The sequence below is a fragment of the Lactuca sativa genome, chromosome 9, assembly GCF_002870075.4.
Source record: "Lactuca sativa cultivar Salinas chromosome 9, Lsat_Salinas_v11, whole genome shotgun sequence".
NCBI classification, from domain to species: domain Eukaryota; kingdom Viridiplantae; phylum Streptophyta; class Magnoliopsida; order Asterales; family Asteraceae; genus Lactuca; species Lactuca sativa.
Window position 1 is genome coordinate 114,760,110 of NC_056631.2, and position 13,984 is coordinate 114,774,093.

Here is a 13,984-nt window from a genome sequence, read left to right on the forward strand (position 1 = left end):
TATGTCAGATAGATAAGTGATCGTGTTCATCGACGATATTCTGGTGTATTCGAGATCCAAAGAGCAGCATGAGGAGCATCTTAGAGAGATCCTGTAACGCCCGTAGATCAGGGCTAGTCAATTTAGAGACGATAAGCGTCAAAAATGACTTTTTTATGAAAGATTATTTAGAATGAGTGATCTTAACTAAGTTATAGTATATGTTACAAGGATTCCGTACATATAAAGAATGCCGAAATCTGAGTTATAACGAAGAAGTTATGATCTGTCAAAGTTTCGCGACAGAACCGGCACGACACAGCACGGCGTAAAAAGTGAATTTACGTTAGAGCGATATTTAGCCTTAGCGATCTAAACAAAAGTCGTAGAATATGTTAAACCGTGAGCGTGCATAAAAAGAACGTCCAAATCTAAGTTCGTATGAGGAAGTTATGATATTTCTAAGTTTCGACTTAGCGGTATGCAGCCCGAATACTCGATTTGAGATCAAGCGGTTTTTAGCCGAAACAATCTAAACAAGAATAGAAGATCTCGTTAATAGTAGTGAAATGATAAAAAGATAGGCGAGATGTCTGGAGTACTGAGCTGGTGGAAGTTACTGGCTGGTTCCTTGCCCAAGGGGGAAGCTAGCAAGATGTCTTGGGAAGAGTTTGTGGTGCAACTGGAAATACAATACTACTCTGAGCAGGATCTTCTGGAAATCAACAATGAGTTCTAGAATCTAAAAAAGGGAATATTGAGCGTCACTGAATACGCTACAAGCTTTACGGACAAGATGAAGCTTATTCCATACCTAATTCCAACGGAACTTTCCAAGGTCAACAAGTTTGCCAATGGATTACCAGTGGACTTTGGTCTGATAGTTAAACAAGCAACCACTCTGAAAGCCGCCATCTGGGCAGCCAAAAATGTTGAGACCCAAATAAAAGAAAAGGGTCTGGAGAGAGCTGAAGTTGGAGAGAAAAGGAAACATGAAGGATCTTCAATGATCAACAAAGAAACAAAATTCTCGAAATCTGGAGTAAGAGATGAAGCTAAGTGGTGTGAGAAGTGTAAAAAGAAACACTTCAGGAAGTGTAACGAGGAGACGACCTGCTACAAATGTGGGAAGACAGGGCATTTCGCCAACAAATGCGCATCTAACAAAAAGGTGTGCTACGGATGTAACGAAGAAGGGCATATTTCTAGAGACTGCCCAAAGAAAAATGCATCGCCACAACCAAGGGCATTCCACATGCTCCTCGATGAACCAGAAAACGATGGGAGGATTAAAAGATGAAGACTTCATATTAATATATAAAGTTTGTATCAGGAAGCATAGCCTGTTAGAGGCACAATATAGGGTGAACTTGAACTTTTGTGTAATAGTTTCAAGAATTAATATAAACCATGCTTTTGTTATCTGATGTGTTGAATGATTATATGATTTATGTATGGTGACTTGGTTAACTGCGAGACAATACTTGGGACGAGTATGAGTAGGTGTGAATGGTAGTAGAGATCTATACTACCGGAAGCACATGACTCACACTTAGATCATGGGAAGTCGCAAGGTTACCAAGAAGCTAGTAATTGATTCCATTTTATTCAAGTATGTCATTACCATTGTTTCGGTAATGAATAGTAAGATGGTTGTTATTCCGACCCTAGTGGTCATATCAATTGAGTCCGACTACGATGAGAGGTGATCGGGACATGACCCATCGGTCTGTTACAATAGATAAAGGAAAGTATTTATCCTAAGAAGAAGAAGGAGTCCACAATAAGGACTTATTTGGTAATTCGGAAGTTATGATTGAAAGTACAGCATAGTACGAAAAATAGATGCAAGATTTGGATGTTGTCTGTAGTCAAGAAAGCCATAGAGTTAAACACTCTTTCAAGGAAACATAGAAGTTACAATTATTACCTAGGATGAAGAAATAACGTGTGGAATCATTATGCAAGCCCTATTTCGTTGATGATTCTGGGACGTAATCATCCTAAGGGGGAGATATTGTAACGCCCGTAGATCAGGGCTAGTCAATTTAGAGACGATAAGCGTCAAAAATGACTTTTTCATGAAAGATTATTTAGAATGAGTAATCTTAACTAAGTTATAGTATATGTCACAAGGATTCCGTACATATAAAGAACGCCGAAATCCGAGTTATAACGAATAAGTTATGACCTGTCGAAGTTTCGCGACAGAACCGGCACGACACAGCGCGACGTAAAAAGTGAATCTACGTTAGAGCGATATTTAGCCTTAGCGATCTAAACAAAAGTCGTAGAATACATTAAACCATGAGCGTGCATAAAAAGAACGTCCAAATCTGACTTCGTATGAGGAAGTTATGATTTTTCTAAGTTTTGACTTAGCGGTATGCAGCCCAAATACTCGATTTGACATGGAGTGGTTTTTAGCCGAAACAATCTAAACAAGAATCGAAGATCTCGTTAATAGTAGTGAAACGATAAAAAGATAGGTGAAAACGGACGTCAAATGAAGAAGTTACGAATTTATAACGGAATTTTCCTGTCCCGACCTACTAAAGGTAGAGAATAATAAAAAAATTCAAAATTAGCCGACAGAGTCTAAACAAAAGTTGTAGAGCATAGTCTCACCTACGCGGGGATATAAAGAACGTCTAAAACGGAGCTCGTATGAGGGAGATATGAATTTTTGAAGTTTATTAAATAAATTCGATATTAAATTTAAATATAAATTTCCGATATTATCCAAAGGGGGGGAGTCAGCGAGCTTATCCAAGTTACGCCCAGCGTAACCTTAATTACGCCCAGCGTAATCGGTGGTTCAACCCCTATAAAAGCGATGCGAGGGCAGCCGAGTTCTTTGCTCATTTCTTCCCTTACTCTCGTGTTTTTGCATCGTTTTTCGTGCAAGAAATATCCCGAAGCCCCGGTATCATTCCCGAGCCCCGAAGCAAGTCCCGAGGCCCCGTAGATCCCGAGAAGTGAAATTCCCGAGCCAAAGCTCTGCCTGCAAGGAGCCCGGTTTTTGTAAAGATCTTCCAGATCTACCGAAGAATACTACTTTTACAAGCTGTAGTGCTGTCCGATCATCTTCTGATCGGGTGAGTGTATAGTTACTTTATGCTAACACATAAATATAAAGTATTAGCTATGAAATACATGCTATGTGTTATATATTATTTGTCTATTTGAGATGGGCTTTGAATTGATGTTTTTATACGGGTGTTAAATGATTTAAATTGCGTTTGTATTTATATCTACAAAAATGTTGGGTAGAACATTGGTAGATGGAATAGTTGGTGATGATGTGACGTCGTGCCTATTGAGTAAGCCTTGGTGATGATGCGACTTCGTGCCTATTTGATAAAACTTGGTGACGATGTGACTTCGTGCCTGTTGTGTAAACCCTAGTGATTATGCGACGTAGTGCCTATTGTGTAAACCTTGGTGACTATGAGACGTAGTGCCTATTGTATGAACCCTGGTGACTATGTGACGTAGTGACAGTTGTATAAACCGTGGTAGCAAATGGACTTTGTGCCAGTTCCTTAGGTAAATCCTTAGGAATGAATGAAGGATAGTTGGTTCTTAGGGTAAACCCTTGAGAAAATAAAGGAGATATGGGAATGGGTATTTGGGTTGATTGTTTGACAATTGAATATAATAAATGTATTATTCTGGGTTGAAAACCCTATATGCTCACCAGGCTCCCAAGCCTGACCCACTCAATTTTCTTTCCATTACAGGTAATGACACAAGAGTATAAGTTGGTGGACCTGACGAGAGATTTTGGATTATAGAACAGTAGTTATAAATAACTGTTGTAAGGTGTATTTTATATTGTTTATGCTTTTGGTCTGTATCGGAACATGACATCCCGAGATTTTGTTATTTAATTAAAATACATTTCTTTAAGAAATGCTTTGATAAATTTTATTTTATCATATTTTATTTTGGGAGCAAATTCCGCAACTCTTTTAATCAAAGGATTACTCTAATTTTATAAAAACAAAGCATAAACAAATTGGTCTTTTCTGGCCGTAAAATTTGGGGATGTCACAGATCCTTGGAGTATTGAGGGTGGAAAGGCTTTACGCCAAATTCTCCAAGTGTGATTTCTGGTTACGAGAGGTCCAGTTCCTGGGACACCTCATTAATCAGAATGGGATATTGGTCGACCTGGCCAAGATTAAGGCAGTTATGAGATGGGAGGTGCCGAGATCCCCGACAGAGATCAAGAATTTTCTGGGTTTGGCCGGCTACTATCGGAGATTTATTATAGATTTCTCCAAGATTGTCTTCCCTCTCACCAGATTGACCCGGAAGGGTGTTACTTTTGCTTGGGGGCCCAAACAGTAGGCATCATTTGAGACCATTCGCCAAAATTTTGCGAAGCTCCTATATTAGCCCTTCCCGAGGGGGTGGAGGACTTTATAGTTTATTGTGATGCTTCGATAATCGGGATAGGTGCAGTGTTGGTGCAGAGGGGCACATGATAGCGTATGCATCGAGACAGTTGAAGCCTCCTGAGACGAGGTATCCCACCCATGATTTGGAGTTTGAGGTAGTATTCTTCGCCCTCAAGATCTGGTGCCACTATATGTATGGGGTCCGGTGTACCATATATATGGACCACAAGATCCTGAAGTACCTCATGGATCAGCCTAACCTGAATATGAGGCAGAGGAGGTGGTTGGAAGTAGTGAAGGACTATGACTGCGAGGTCTTATATCATCCGGGCAAAGCTAATGTGGTAGCTGACGCCCTGAGCCATAGAGCAGCGAGTGCTCCGATTAGAGATGTGTGCATGAGGATGACAGTGATGAATCCAGTCTTAGATACCATTCAAGAGGCCTAGGTGGAGACCGTGAGACCGGAGAACCGCAAGAGAGAGCGGGTGATTGGACAGGTCTCCGAATTTGAGATAGATAGTTGTGGGCTTATGACTTTCCGAGGGTGGATTTGGGTTCCCTATACAGGCGGAGCTCGGCATATACTGATGGAGGAGGCACATAGATCGAGATTCTCGATCCATCCGGGGGCCACTAATATGTATTTGGACCTGAAGAGAGATTATTGGTGGCCCTGTATGAAGAGTGACGTGACATGGGTAGTTGAGAGGTGCTTCACCTATCGTCAGGTTAAGGCAGAGCATCAGTGACCGCATGGCCCATTACAACCTCTAGAGATTCCTTAGTGGAAGTGGGAGCAGATTTCGATGGATTTTATCACCAAGCTACCGAGGACTGCACGTGGGGTTGATGCAATATGGGTGATTGTAGACCAGTTGACGAAGAGTGCTCACTTCCTTTCCATCAGTGAGAGCTCTTCTGCAGAGAAACTGGCTGAGATTTATGTGTGAGAGGTGGTAGCACAGCGTGGGGTACCGACCTCGATAGTGTCGGATCGAGATGTTCATTTTACTTCCAGGTTTTAGAAGAAGTTTCATGAGGAGCTTGGTACCCGATTGCATTTCAGAACCGCATACCACTCGCAGGTAGACGGGCAGAGTGAGCGGACGATTCAGACGCTCGAGGATATGCTACATGCATGTGTCATGGACTTCAGAGGAAGTTGACTTCAGAGGAAGTTGGGACACCTATTTTCCCTTGGATGAGTTTTTTTACAACAACAGCCACCATTCCAGTATTGGCATGCCTCCCTTTGAGCTCTTATATGGGAGGAAGTGTCGGACTCCCATCTGTTGGGGAGAAGTAGGGAAATGAGTGATGGGTGGTACTAAGTTAGTGCTAAGGATGACTGAGTAGATTCAGTAGGTCAGACAGAGGTTACTGACAGCCCATAGTCGCCAGAAGAGTTATGCAGATCGGCAACGATCCGAGCTAGAGTTTCAGGTTGGAGATTTTGTCCTCCTGAAGGTATCCCCATGGAAAAGGGTGATCCGATTTAGGAAACGGGGAAAGTTGGGTCCCCAATACATTGGTCCTTTCAGAGCGATCGCCATAGTGGGTAAGGTAGCTTACCGGCTGGAGCTACTTGCAGAGTTGAGTCAGATTCATAACGCCTTCCACGTGTCTCAGTTGAGGAAGTGTTTAGACGATGAGACAACGGTGGTACCATTATAGGATATTCAGGTGGATGCAAGCCTAAATTATATTGAGAGGACGATAGCGATCTTGGATCAGAAGGTGAAGGTTCTGAGGAACAAAGAGGTGCCTCTGGTTCAGGTCCAGTGGCAACATCGGAATGGATCCGAGTGGACTTGGGAGTCGGAGTCCGAGATGCGCGAGCAGTATCCAGAGTTATTTCTGGAGCATGACTTCGAGGGAGAAGTCTGATTCTAGTGGGGGAGAATTGTAACATCCTAGGATTAGGTATACTTTATAAACCCTTGTTCTTTTGGTAATTGTCAAGTTTGGCCTTATACGGAAAAATGTGGTAAATAAGTACGTTGGGTGTATGTGAGTGTACGCTCAGCGTACTCATGTGCGTGTTTTTGACGTGGAAGCCACCTAGTATGCTGGGTGTACCAGAGGGTACACTGGGAATTAGAGGCCTAGAGTGAAAACCTTAATTTAGGGTGTGTCCCTATTTAAAGGACATGATGGTTTCATTTCTAGCCACCATTCCCAGACATCAACCCTTTCAAACCCTAAATTCTCGTCCCTTGAGCTTGTTTGTCCATTTGTGAGCTATTGAGTGTTCTTGTGTTTATTTGGTGTGAAGAAGGAGCTTTGAAGATAAAGGAGTGGGAGTCCAGGATTTGGATCTAAGCTTATCTGTGGTTGGAGCATCAGTTAAAGTTATAAAGCTCAAAGCTTTCTCACCCTTTTGATTTTTGCATCATCTTAATTCATTTTAGGGTTTTGGTCTCAAAGTTGGATGCTTTATGAGATATGGAGCTCCAGAGTTTATTATCAGCTCCTTTGAGTGTTTTGAGTGGTGTAGAGTCATAAAAATCGAGACTTGGACGTTTAAATCAACCCATGCATGAGATATGAGCATTATTGAGAATAAAGAGTGAGAGTTTTGGTGTTTGTGATTTTATCAGCCATGCAAAGGCTTAAAGTCGCAGACTTTATGGAGTATGAGCCTTTAGGATGTCCAGATCTGAGATTTAAGCTAAGGTCTTAACGGATTAAGACCAAACGAGTAAGAAGAGCAAAACTGGGACGTACGCTGAGCGTAATCCCAGTACAAGTAGCATAGGGTTGAGAATCCTCAATGCGTGCATGGAAAAGGAGTACGCCCAACGTAGAGGGCTTGTACGCGCAGCGTACGCGTTGTCGTTGACTTTTAGGGTTTGGTCAATTTGTGGACTATTAAGGCCATGGAAGGGTAGAATAGTCTTTTATCCTTTTGTAAGCTTGTAGAAGGATTACTCTAGCTTCTTTGAGAGCCGTTATTAATTAGAAATAATTATCGGTGCGTTAGGCGGAGGCTAGACCGGGATTTAAGTTCGAGGTTATCCGATTTCTTACGAGGTGAGTCTTCTCACTATACTTACCTGAGTGGTAACACCGAGTGACCGAAGGGTCTTACTTGAGTTATCAACTAGAGGGTCCTATGTGCTTATGTTGAGTTATGTGATATTGTGCATTCTTGTCTTTGTGATATAAGCTATGTTATTTTATGTTTTATTGAGACCAGACCGGAGGGTCCAACCGAGTTGTGAGACTGGAGGGTCTTCACTAAGATATAGGACTGCAGGGTCCAACCCGAGTTGTGAGACCGAAGGGTCCTCACTGAGACACATGACCGGAGGGTCCACACTGAGCCGTGAGACTGGAGGGTCTTCACCGAGACGCATGAGACCGGAGGTTCCATGCCGAGTTATAGCCATGTGAGGCTTATTATTTGAGTTTGAGATATTTTGGGGAACTCACTAAGCTTTATGCTTACCGTGCTGTGTGATATGTGTTTCAGGTACTTCTCAGGATCGCGGGAAGGTGTCGGCTTGATTGTACACACTGATTTCGAGACTATATGGATTCTGGGATAGTGATGTTTTTATGTGGATTTGTGTTGACACTTGAACAATTATGTTTTTGAGATATACATTATGAGTTTTTATGTGATTTTAAAAATGAAAAATTTGGTTTGAAAATTTACGTTCTTACATTCCAGGTGAAATTGAAGTTGGCTTGTCCATTTGGAATCCATCTAGATAATCAATTTAATTTTAATTTTTTTAAAACTAAAAAAAGTTTAATAAACCGTAAATGTTGGAATGAGCTTCTTCATTAACCTGCAACACCACCATCCGTTTTCCCAATACCATTGTTCTTAGAAAATTGTCTCTGAAAGTTTATAATCATCAATGTTACCCTCTTCACCCAAATCTCATTCAATTGGTTTTTTGGATTTTCGATTGGGGCTATTTTCTCTGTAGTTTACGACTGAACCTATTGAAGATAAGAAGATCTTACCCGATTGCATCCAAAAAAATTTGATTTCTTTTGCGATAAACTGGTGGATGAATTCTTCTGCTTGTAGTAACTGGACTAAGGTGACATGAGATCATCATTGTTCATCGATAATAGCTCTTCCTTTACATGCGCTTAGTTTTCATGGCCCTATACCTCTAAACACTCTCAGCCAACTATCAAACCTTCAGATCTTGAGTTTAAGATCTAATGGATTATCATATCCTTTTCCATCTAATTTCTCCAATCTAACAAACTTAACATCTCTACATCTTCAATACAATAACTTCTCTGGTCCATTACCATTGAATTTATCCGTCAGGGATAATGTCTCTATTTTTAATCTCTCCAACAATGGTTTCATCAGAAGCATTTCTCCTTCCATTTCAAGTGTGACTCGCCTCATAGTTTTGAGTTTTGCTAACAACTCACTCTCCGGTGAATCCCCTATTTTTGTATATCGAGTTTACATATTATAGATTGTCTAACAATTTTTTCACTTGAACCCAACCTTGATCACTCAAAAGATTTCCTATGTCATCTTTTCTTAGAAATAACATCGCACGTGATTCTGATTCATTATCACTTCCTGTTCTTTCTCCTCAAAAGAAACCCTCAAAACTAGGTGAATTTTCAATACTTAGGATCGTGATTGGGTGTTTTGTTTTAGTGCTAGTACTACTGGATTTGGTGGTGGTTGTTTGACATTTGAAGAAAGAAGCTAGAAATCAGGATTTGTAGAGAACATATAAGAATCGAAAAGGCAAGGAGAACTTGTGATCGAGAAGCATTGGAAAGGAAAAATAGGAACCTGGTTGTCTTTGAGAGGAGTAACCTGACATTCAATTTGGAGGATCTTTTTAGAGCTTTTGTAGAGGCTTTGGGTAAGGGTACTTTCAGTATAATTTATAAAGTAGGGGCAAAGATAAATGAATAAATGACGATGAATAGGAACAAATGATGAAAAGTAAAGTGTCCTTAAAAGATATAAACAAATCTAATTTAAAATGCCACATCATAAAAGTGATCGTCTCTACCTGTATTCGCTCATGTAATGGTGTAATTGATAGGTAAATTTTAACTTTGATGGTCTATTGTGCAAAAAAAGAAAAAAGAAAAAAAAAAGCAAAAAGAAAAAAAACTTAAGTGATTAAATGTATAAATTGGTCAAACTTTTTTGTGCTACAGTTGCTAAAACCTAAAGTATAATCGATTAACTAAAGGGAAAATAACTGAATAGGACAATCTTTATTGTTTTTTGTAATAAGTCCTTTAACTTGTTGTTTTGTACACATTCAGTCCTTATGACCGACTACTCTAGGTTAAGTTCTCAGTTTGTATACATTTAGTACTTAATGTTTTTTTTGTTGCAAAATAAGTCCTTTTTTTTTTGTACACATTCAGTTGTTATGATCGGTTTTCTTCAGGTTTTTGCTTATATGGCATTCTACATGGGACAATCATTAATAATGTATTTTCGCACGTTGCTTGTCCCTCACTTATATTAGTAAGCTAATCCATGTATCCGTCAAATAATGTTGGTTCCCTAGTTTTCTCTAAGAATAAGATGTCTTCGGCTTCGGTTTCATTTATATACGTACCAGACAATGAGATTCTTTATGATTTCTTTCTCCCAACTTAAATTTGCACTTCGAAGACAAAACAACACCATGGAAAAAAGTTTAGTATCTTCCCTAATTTCCCTTGGGATGTTCATTTTGACCATTTTTCAACAAATAGGTTTTTTTTTTATTTCAAAATGACCCTGAATTTTGAAGATGAGTTTGCAGTTGTTAAAGAGGAGGTTTCATGTCTCAACCACCTTGAATCATAAAAATACTAAAATTGTAACACCCTAAAAATCATAGGTAAAAATACATTTTTAAGTCAATCAAAACCATCAAGTATTCATATCAAACCATCCAAAAGTATGTCAAAGTGAAAATAGTTATCAGAGTACAATCCCAAAATCATAAAAATGTGAAAAACGAGTGGATGCATTGGGATCAAGCTGGGCTCTTCCCCTTCAAATTGGAAGTACCAAAAACATAAACTTAAACCGTAAGTACAAGGCTTAGTGAGTTTCCCCAAAATACCACAAACCATACATATAATGGACCACGTCCGACATCTGTCGGGCCTTTCCTGGTATTGGGCCCCGCCCAACAGACACTCATTAGGACTCGCCTGGCATCAGGCCCTGCTCGATATACAAACAAAAACATACGATACATGTAAGAGTCACACAGATAGCTAGAATTCTAATAACCATAATCAATTGGCTGATATTTGTGCCTTCGACCCTCTAAAACACTGTGAGAAGACTCACCTCAATTAAATGACGAACATACACACATACAAGCTGCTGCGACGATGGATCCTCAACTGAACACATTCAAACTAACTCTAATAAATAATCAGGGTAATAACCCATAGAAAATGGCCCAGATTATCATCTAACATGCTAAGGGTAAAAGACCATTTTACCTTTTTCTCAATTGACCCATCTAACCATGGTTCATGCCCATAAAGACCCAAGGCCTAAATATAGGTCCAAAGATCTTTTGGTGAGTATGCTAGTAGTACCACCCTCTTAAGCCCGACATACAAGCTTTAGGAGTGAATGAGGAATGAGGTTGGCTCGCATTATGCTGAGTATACGCCAACTTACGCCCAACATACTTCCTTGACGACTAACACTCACATTAAGCACTTAATTCCTTAAGTCCAAATGTCCATATCGCATATTTCGCTCTTGGGAAACATCTTAAATGATAAAGTCATCAACTTGATGTCTTTGCATGGCTCAAAGAGGCCCAACACCCATTTTTAACATTCTAACTCCATATTATGAACATCAACTCTTGCATGCTTGAGTTAAATCCATCAAGATGCCATTTTATGAACAAGGAACCTCAAAAAAAAATCAAAATATACTATTCTAAGCTTCTAGAGTAACTTATACTCACATGAATCAACCCAAGGGACCAAAATATGCGAAAAACCCTAACTAGCCTAGATCTAAACAAAGAATCACCAAGATTGAGACTTTATACCTTCTGGAAGATGATGAAGGTGAATAGATTCTAGATCCACAAGATTCAAGCCAACAAAGTCTTCTCCAAAAGGTCCTTCTTTCTTCAGGATGCACCAAAAACACACCAAAATATACAAAATGCTCAATACTCTCTAAAAAGGGATTAGGGTTTCATTAGAATTGCTTTGGGACAAATGAGATTGATGATAGAAGATGCATTGAGGTTATAAGGTGCTTAAATAAGGTCCAAACCCTAAATTTTAGGGATTGCCCTTGACTCGAGTACGCCTAGCGTATGCTAGTTATGCCTAGCATACCAGGAGAAAAACCCCATGTACAATAATCATCAAGGTACGCCCAGCGTACCTTAATTACGCCCAATGTAACAGGAAACCATGTAAAATAAATAAACACTTAGAACTTTAAGAAATTTACCTAGAAACCGGGCATTACAAAAACCCTAGAACGATTAGGGTTCTGTCGCGAGGATTAAAGAAATGCATCACGAACTTCTATTAATTTGTGTATCGCTACTAAATTAACAAACTGGATCCCTGATAAACTCTCATGTCAATAATTGCTTAAAATTTTCATTGCGTGTACTCGAAAAGGACTATAATATTAATAGTAATATTACCGACTGTTATGAATGTGGACATTATTTCCAACAATTAAAACCATTATGGATACTGTATTTTCTTTACCAGATGTAATGTAATTGGTATTGATATTGAATAAGGTTTGCATTGGCATTAAATATAGTTCGTATTATACTATAATAGTTACTAATATCAAAAGTACAATGCTATTACCAACACAAAGACAAGAAACACATTATTCCACTTCCCATACGAGCCACGTATGAGAACGACTTATTAATGATTGTACCACATAGGGATCATGTGAGAAAAACCTGATGAAACTTTTCATAAGGACTAAATGTATACAAAAACAACAATGACTTATTTTGCAAAAAAAATAACATTAAGGGCTAAATGTGTAAAAACTAAGAACTTAACCTGGAGTAGTCTATCATAAGGACTAAATGTGTACAAAAACAATAAGTTCAAGGGTTTTTTTTACAAAAAAACGTAATTGTGAAATATTTGTTGAAGGTTTCAAATATAGAGTTAAAATACAAACCGATAAGAACTATCTAAGGCCTTAATGATAATAAATGATTAATTAAATCTTACATGGTATGATTTTCTTTCTAATCAGTAGAAATGTCCTCCTTTTATTTATTTGGTATAACACCTAGAACACTATCAATTGTACCTTTGGTATAAACACCAACTAACTAGTAGATATAACATTTTCGTCACAAGATTATATTATAAATGTTTTATGGGTTTAAAGCCTATGTTGGACCAAAGCTTTTAAACCCAAAATCTACTAAATACATATTTGTATATAATACTCTAAAGGTGGATTAGATTATTATAAGAAAACCCACCAAGAATAAGTTTTTCTTATTCCTATGATAGCTGAGTTAGCAGAAAGCAAACTTCTAATGACAAAGAAAGTGGCCGTAATACCATAGTTGTATGTTGTTATCGGAGTATGGTGGCAGCCTTAGTGGCTGTAATACTATCATTGGATAATTACAAGTTAATGGTAGCCTTAATTGCCCTGCTATTGTACTTGTGCATGGTTATGTTGTACTGGTAACCTGTGTGGCCATAATACCATTGAGAAAATATTGTATATACATAGTGGTAGCCCATATAGCCGTAATACTATGGGGGAATAGTTATCAAAAGATAATAGTAGCTTTAGTGGTTATAAGTCTACTTGTAACGCCCCATTTATTAAATTAATTAATTAATTAATTAATGAACGTATAGTAGCCCTAAAATCAATAATTATATAGTAAGGTGTTGGTCTCGAGGAGTTAACTATCATAATTTTAGAAGGCGAGGATTAAAGTGTAAAATCCGGATTTAATTTGTAAGTATTATTGAAGGCAGGGATTAAATGGGAATTTATGGGACTTCATTTGAAGAGATTTTGGAGGATAGGGGCTGTTTGGTAAATTTTGTACCTAAGTTTTAATGGAATTTAATGCTAAGGGTTTAAATGGTAAATATTGGATTTATTTTGAAAAAAATGGAGAAAGGAGGGACTACTTTTGGCATTATGGAAACTAGTTAAGGGGATCGGGGTATTTAAACCCGTCACCCCTAGTACCAACCCTAATCCTAAACACTCTCACAGCCGCCACCCTTATGCCTCTCTCTTCCAGCCGCCGCACCACCCATTTACTTCCACCTCCGGCACCACCAGTCATCGAAACACCACCATCGGACATCGTGAGCAACCGAAAGAGAACTGTCGGAGTCGGAGCCTTGAACGCGGACGCATGGGTGGAGAATGATGGGAGCCGGTGGTTTATTTCCTCTCGTGCTCCGTCGCCGCCATTCTTCTCCTACTCTTTCCCCGACCGCCATCATGGAGCCTCAGCCGTCGCTGCCGTTCATGACCCTCCAAACGCCGCTGCCCGGTTCCATTGAAGACAAAGCTGCTGCTAGGTGTTAGGCTCCTGTTACTGTTGTGAATTGCCGCTAGCCGCCACTTTATCACC

At 39.3% G+C, this 13,984-nt stretch overlaps 1 pseudogene; it reads right to left on the minus strand.

Annotated features, from left to right (window-relative positions):
- The window catches only part of LOC128129088 (uncharacterized), a 52,432-nt pseudogene extending 38,721 nt beyond the window's left edge, over positions 1–13,711 (minus strand).
- Positions 13,712–13,984: the final 273 nt, after the last annotated feature.